Genomic DNA, 6,649 nt, shown 5'->3' with positions numbered 1-6,649 from the left:
TCGTTCTACAATAATGATTTTATGAATATTTATCCTTGTGGGACTGAGTTAGTTCACTCAGCATAGTGCTCTCCAGTCCCTCCCAAGTTAGGTAATAATTTACAAAATCATTGCTGTTCCTGCATGCTACATAGTATTCCATTGTGTGAATGTATCATAATTCCTCAATCCATTTGTTTGTTGGACATTTGGGCTGTTTGCATGTTAGGGAGTTGCACTACTAACCTAAAGGCACTGAGCAGCATTTCCATGGCAGAAGGTTGAATGATCTCCTTCCATGTGATTTACAACTTCAGAAACCAAATAAAGGGACACCAGTTAGTCAGTTCTGACTCATGGCAATGAGAGGAAGAGGTCTTATTACATCTGGTCAAGAGTATATTCTTACAATGTGCTACTTGCTCCACAAGAAATTAGAGACCTAATTGCCCTTATCCATTCTGCATGTATTTAAAAACATTTTTATAGATATTTGTTTTAAAAATATTTTATTTTCTTGCATACCAATCAAGCATTTTATATATTTTATATTGTTAAGTGTCATTGAGTAGGTTATAACTTAATAGACACCCTATATACAACAGCACACAACACGGCCAGGTCTTCCATCATAACCACAACCTCTGATTTTCTTAAGCAAATTACTGTAGCTACTGTGTCATTGTAGCTAATCGAGGGAATTACTTTTTATTGCTGATCCTCAATTTTATAAGGCATGATGTCTTTCTCCAGGGAATTTCTCTTCCTGAAGATAAGGCCAAAATATGTGAGAAATTTCACCAATTGCATCAAAGGAATAATCTGGCTACATCTTTTCCATGACAAATTTGTTTATTCTTTTAGAAATTCAGTCTTAGTTGAATATTCTGTGACAATACACCAATTCAAAGCATCAGTTCTTCTTCTTTTTTAATGTGAAGAGGTTATTTTTTAAAAAATTAAAATAAATTTATTTTATACTGCTTTACTTAAAAAGTTTGCATACATTCTTTTTCACACTGGCTCTTTCCCCTTTCATTTACCCACCCCTTCCTCTACCGATAGAACTGTGATACTATATGATTAACACCTCCCCCTCCCTCGACCATCCTAACCCTTCTGCTCCCCTTTCCTCACCTTAAATTCTCATACACGCTCTACAATAATGGTCTTATACAGTATTTGTCCTTATGAGACTGAGTTAGTTCAGTTAGCATAATACTCTCCAGTCCCTCCAAAGTTAAGTAGTAATTTACAACACAATTGCATTCCAACATGTGAATGCATGATAATTTCTCAGTCCATTAAATTGTGATTGGATATTTGGGCTGTTTTCATGTCCTTTTGATGATGAAAAACACTGATATGAATATTGGTGTACAAGTCTCTATGCCTCAGTTCTCATTTTCTCAAGGTATACTCCAAGAAGTGGAATAACTGGATCATATGGCATTTCTATGTTTAGCTTTTGGAGGAAACACAAAACTACCTTCCACAGTGGTTAATACCATTTTACAACCCCACCAACAATGTATAAGAGTTCCCATCTTGCCACATCCTCTGTAACAGTTTTTTTAATTTTTTTAATTCATTTTAATGAACATTTACAGAGATTTTGGATTTCCCCTCTCTAACATTTATTACTTACTGTCTTGGTAAAGTTTGCCACTGCTACTGGGGTAATGTGGTTTTGATTTGCATCTCTCTTTTTGACAGTGATTTAGAGTATTTTTTCATGTCTCTGTTGGAAATGTCTTACTCTGTAAAAAGTCTTTCTATGTCTTTTGTGAGTTTTGTAATTATGTTACTAGTCTTATTCTTCTGGAGGCCCAGGAATATTCTCTAAACTTTTGTTATGAGACCCTTGTCTGAGTTGGCAATGTCAAATGTTTGTTCCCAGTTGGTAGGTTTCCTTTTCACCCTGGGGAAAAAGTTTTTGATGAGCACAGAGATTTAATCTTTAGAAGGTCACATTCAACAATTTTATCATCTTAAGATTGTGCATTTCTAGCTGTATTTGGTGGTCTCTTTATACCATAGACTAGGCGTTCTAACCTTGACCCTAGTTTGTTTCTTATAAACTTTATGGTTTTAGACTTCACTCCCAGGTCTCTGATCCACCTTGAGTTTATTTTTGTATAAGGAATGCGATATGGATCCTGTTGCAGCTTTCTGCAGGAAGCAGTCCAGTTTTTCCAGTACTATTTGTTGACGAGGTTTTTATTTCCACATTTGATAGGTTTTATTTCCTTGTCGCATATCAGTTACCCATAGATAGTTGGATCTGTTTATTGGTTATCAATTCTGTTCCATTGGTCAATGTGTCTGTCATTGTACCAGTAGCATGTTGTTTGTTTACTATTATAGTGTAGTAGGTTTTGAGGTTAGGGAGTCCTATGCTTCCCACTTCATTTTTGTTTTTCAGAAATACTTTGCTTATTTGGAGTCTCTTTCCCCTCAAGATAAACTTGGAGACAATTTTTCTTTCAATCTCCTTGAAAAATGAATTTGGTATCTGTATTGGGATTACATTGAACATGTAGATTGCTTTTGGTAGGATTGCCATTTTCACAATATTGAATCTTCTTATCCATGAACAGATAACATTTTTTCATATATTTAAGTCTTTTATTGTGTCTCTCAAAAATCTTCTGTAGGTTTTTTTTTTGTATGTAACTTTTGAATCTGTATTTAGCTCATTCTCAAGTATCTCAATTTGTAGTTTGTTACTGTAAATGGAGGGGCGTTTTGGTGGTCTAGTGGCAAGAAGCTGCTGTAATCCCCAAGGCATACAGTTAGAGGCTACTAGTCACTCGGCAACAATAACATACCAATGAGCTATGATTTTTTTTTATCAATTCTGCTACTTTATTTTTCTCTTGATTGGTGCATTAAGTCCATTCACATTAAGTGTGATTATTACCAGGCCAGGTTTCATTGTTACTATTTAGCTGTGTTTCTTGTTACTAAGGTCTATCCACTGTCCTTTGTTATCTTTGTGTGAAGGACTTCCCTTAAAAGCTCTTGTAAATTTGGTTTTGTTTACACAAATTCCTTAAATTCTTTCTTTTCAGAAATTACGTTATTTTTGCTTCATATTTGATGGAGACTGTTTCTGGGTACAAGATCCTTGATGGACAATTGTTTTCTTTTAACTTTCTATATATACCATCCCAATGTCTTTTTGATCTCATAGTTTCTGCTGAAATGTCAGAATATAATCTTATTGTTTTTCTTTTGTAGATGACTCTGTTTTTCTTGTTCTATTTTCAGTATTTTGTCTTATCTTTTGCTTTGGAGAATTTGACAATGATATGTCTCGATGTTTTCCTTTTGGAGTCTAGTCTATTTGGTGTTCGCTGTGCTTCTTGAATATGGATTTCCTCATTTTTCATAATACCTGTAAAGTTTTCATCTAGTGTCTATTCCATGAGTTTTTCAGTGATTTTTCTTCCCTTCCTGTGTTCTGGAATCAAATCATAATCATATGCATATTGCTCCTTTTGAAGTCATCCCACATGATTCTAATGTTGAGTTTTTTTTGCATTTTCTTTATCTTTCACCTCTGATTTTTATTCTAATGTGTTTCTGTTGAGGTTCTTACCTTCCAATTCACTGATTCTCTGCTCCATCTCTTCTGTTCTACTTTTTTGTTCCTCTAGTATGTTGGATACATAATGCCATTTTGGTCTTAATATTCTGTACTGAACTTTCATGTTTTTCTGTTGTTTCCAGTACCATGTTGGCTGTGCCTTCTCTATCTTGTGATGAAATTTTAAGTTCTTTTACCACTTTATATATAGTTGGAATTCTTTCTTCCATCTTTTACATTTTCTTCCATAGTTGTACAGGTTCCTCTTCTTCAATACCTTTCTTCTGGATTCATGTCTCTGGAGTGTTTGCTTTCTTGGTGGTTTCCATTGTTTCTTCACCATTTGCATCTTCAGTAGCTGTTGAAATAATGCTTCATCAAGGGTTTTATTTAAATTGTTCTCTACCTCTAGTGTATTCCCTTTATTTGTGACTTCCATTGTTTCTTCCATTATTTTTACTTTCTTTTGTAACTCTTAGAATCATCTCTTGTCTTGACTCTGTGGTATTCATTGGGTCTGCAATATTCTCAGCTTTTTTTGGAGAAGGCTTAATTTGTTTTCTCACAGTCTTTGAAGCTACCTGCTGCTTTCTTGATTTTATGTGAGATTTCTCTTGATAAACATTAAGCTGTTTTTATTGTATCTGTGTAATTTGTCAGTAATTCTGTTCTTTATGATGTTAGTGACTAGTTGCCAAGTTAAAATGTTCAATCTATAGTGAGAGCCACTCACTCTGTTGGAAGTGCTTTCTGGGAAATTTAACTTTCCTAAAGCCCTTCAGGTTTCTCTCTGCTCTGCACAGTAGCCTTCTAAGAATCATGCCTTAATGTAGCCTCATGTTCCAAACTTTATTGTTCTCTTTTGTCTCTGAAGTGGCTGAATGGTATGAGATCACATGCTCTACTTAAGCAGTTTCTGTCTCGAGGGGTTCAAGTAAGCTTTTTTATTTGCAGCTTAGTGTGCCAGTTGAGAAAGCTAAGAAGTCTTTCCACTGCTTGTGCCTCTGAGTCCCATACTCTGTTGTCCTGTTTAGACCCTGGATAGCCCCAACACCAAGGAATCAAGAAAGATCCCCAGATGGAGGGACCTATCCCCAAACAAGTTTCTGTACAGTCTCCACAGAAGCACCCAAAAGGGCTTGTCCTGGATGGTAGTTTCTCATGTCCTTTCCTTTCTCTCCTGAAACTTAATGTCTGCCTTAATTTCTAGGGTAACAAGATATCATTGCTGCCAACTTGCACAGTTTGTACTCAGGGGGATCTCAAGTCAGATTGTGACTCAGCACACAGCATAGACAACATCAATTCTTAAGATTTCATATTCATTTTCCAATTTCTATATGCCTATGAGACAACTGAAAATGTTATGGCTTAGGTCAATAAATTGCATAGTATCACTCCTGTAATTGAATACCTTTAATTGGAAGCAAGAGTGACATCCACTACCTAAATAACATGCCTCTGGAAACTATATGAACTTTGATAAACCTTAGTAGTTGTAGAGGGGCTTCAGGCCTTTTGTTCATATGGTCACTATGAGTTGTGCTCTACGCTAAGGCAATCAACAATAACAACAACAAATTAAAAGTAACACAGTTTAAAATATAATGTAGTCAAAATGTAAGTATGGCCCATAGTTAAGGATTCTACTTATTTCACACTGCTTAATAATACCCTGGAAACTAATATTCTAACTGTCTCAACCTTTTCAAAAACGTCAGATTACTGTATTCTTTTGAAGAAATGGATCTCAAGTCTGCTTCTATGCTTTTCTTCACTGTTGCTGTCATAGCTCCTCAGTCATGATTCTAAAGAATCAGACAGGCTGAAGAAATTCCTTTTCAAAAGCCGTGGCAGGATATGAGGGGAAGGCACATTGAATGGTGTTTCTCTGATAAAACAAAACCCAAAATATTTAAAAACCGAGCTTACTGTCATTAAGTCAATTCTAACCATTGTGCCAGGAATCTTCCATCAGGTTTATGAAATTGTAAATCTTACTGAGAGTAGACTACATATCTTTTCTCTCACAGAGCTACTGGTGGATCCAACCTTTTCATTAGCAAAACAATAGACTATAGACTACACCACCTGAGTGTGAGAGAATGGAATCTCTGGAGCATAGAAAATGTGACAATGTACTAGGTCATATCACAAAAAGCTAATTTTTCTTTCTGACAGCTTTATTAAACCACAATATTTGCAAGTTTTATTCTGAACACTATCAACTAAAATTCAGGATATTATGAAATCAAAAGATTGTAAAAACTCTGAAATTGGAACTAAAAAATACACTAAGATTTGTTCTCTGGAAAGAGATTTCCCTCCCCTAAAAATGAGATAAAATTAAATCACTCAGGTAACAGAAGATCTGAAATATTGTTTATTTTTAATGTAGATGGTGTTTTTTCTTAAATAGTTAATTATATATCTTAAGACACAATTAATTAAGGCTTTTTTCGTCATTTGTTAACTTAGAAGAAGGACTCATTTAGGACAGGAGACACAACGGAAAATCTAATAAAGAACTTTTTAATTTTCCACTCACTGTTATTGTTGCTTCTGGACTGTTGTCTGATGCTCTACTATTAATAATAACAATAACTTTCAATGTTATAGAGTCCCTAAAACATGCTGACATTGTGCTTTACATAATTGATTTAACTCAACTTTGAAAAAGACCTACAGATAAAGAAATTGAAGCCTATATTTTTAGAAGAGTTTCATGGTTAGAACAGTTAATTTCTTGTATTCTTGTAAAAGTGAAATCTGAACCCCGTAGAATTATGTAAAACTGCCTTTGTTTATTCTACCTACCTGGAACAATTCTAATCTATACACATCTTATGACCGTGAGTCAAAGCTGACTTCCTGACAGTAATACTTTCATACCTTCATTTATTAAAAAACAATAATAAATCCAAATCTTCTTTTATTAAGTAGGGACAATGGTGCCTGACTGATTGAAATAGTTGTTATGATGTGGCGTGATAAAGAAAAGACAAAGCACACTGCATACAACAAAAACTATCTATTATTACTTGGAGTTTTTAGTTCTAGTCTCAGAACTTCCCTTAA

This window comes from Elephantulus edwardii, unplaced genomic scaffold (assembly GCF_000299155.1).
Source record: "Elephantulus edwardii isolate Elephantulus edwardi_28Jun2011 unplaced genomic scaffold, EleEdw1.0 scaffold00025, whole genome shotgun sequence".
In the NCBI taxonomy this organism is placed as follows: domain Eukaryota; kingdom Metazoa; phylum Chordata; class Mammalia; order Macroscelidea; family Macroscelididae; genus Elephantulus; species Elephantulus edwardii.
This window is presented reverse-complemented; position numbering follows the sequence as displayed.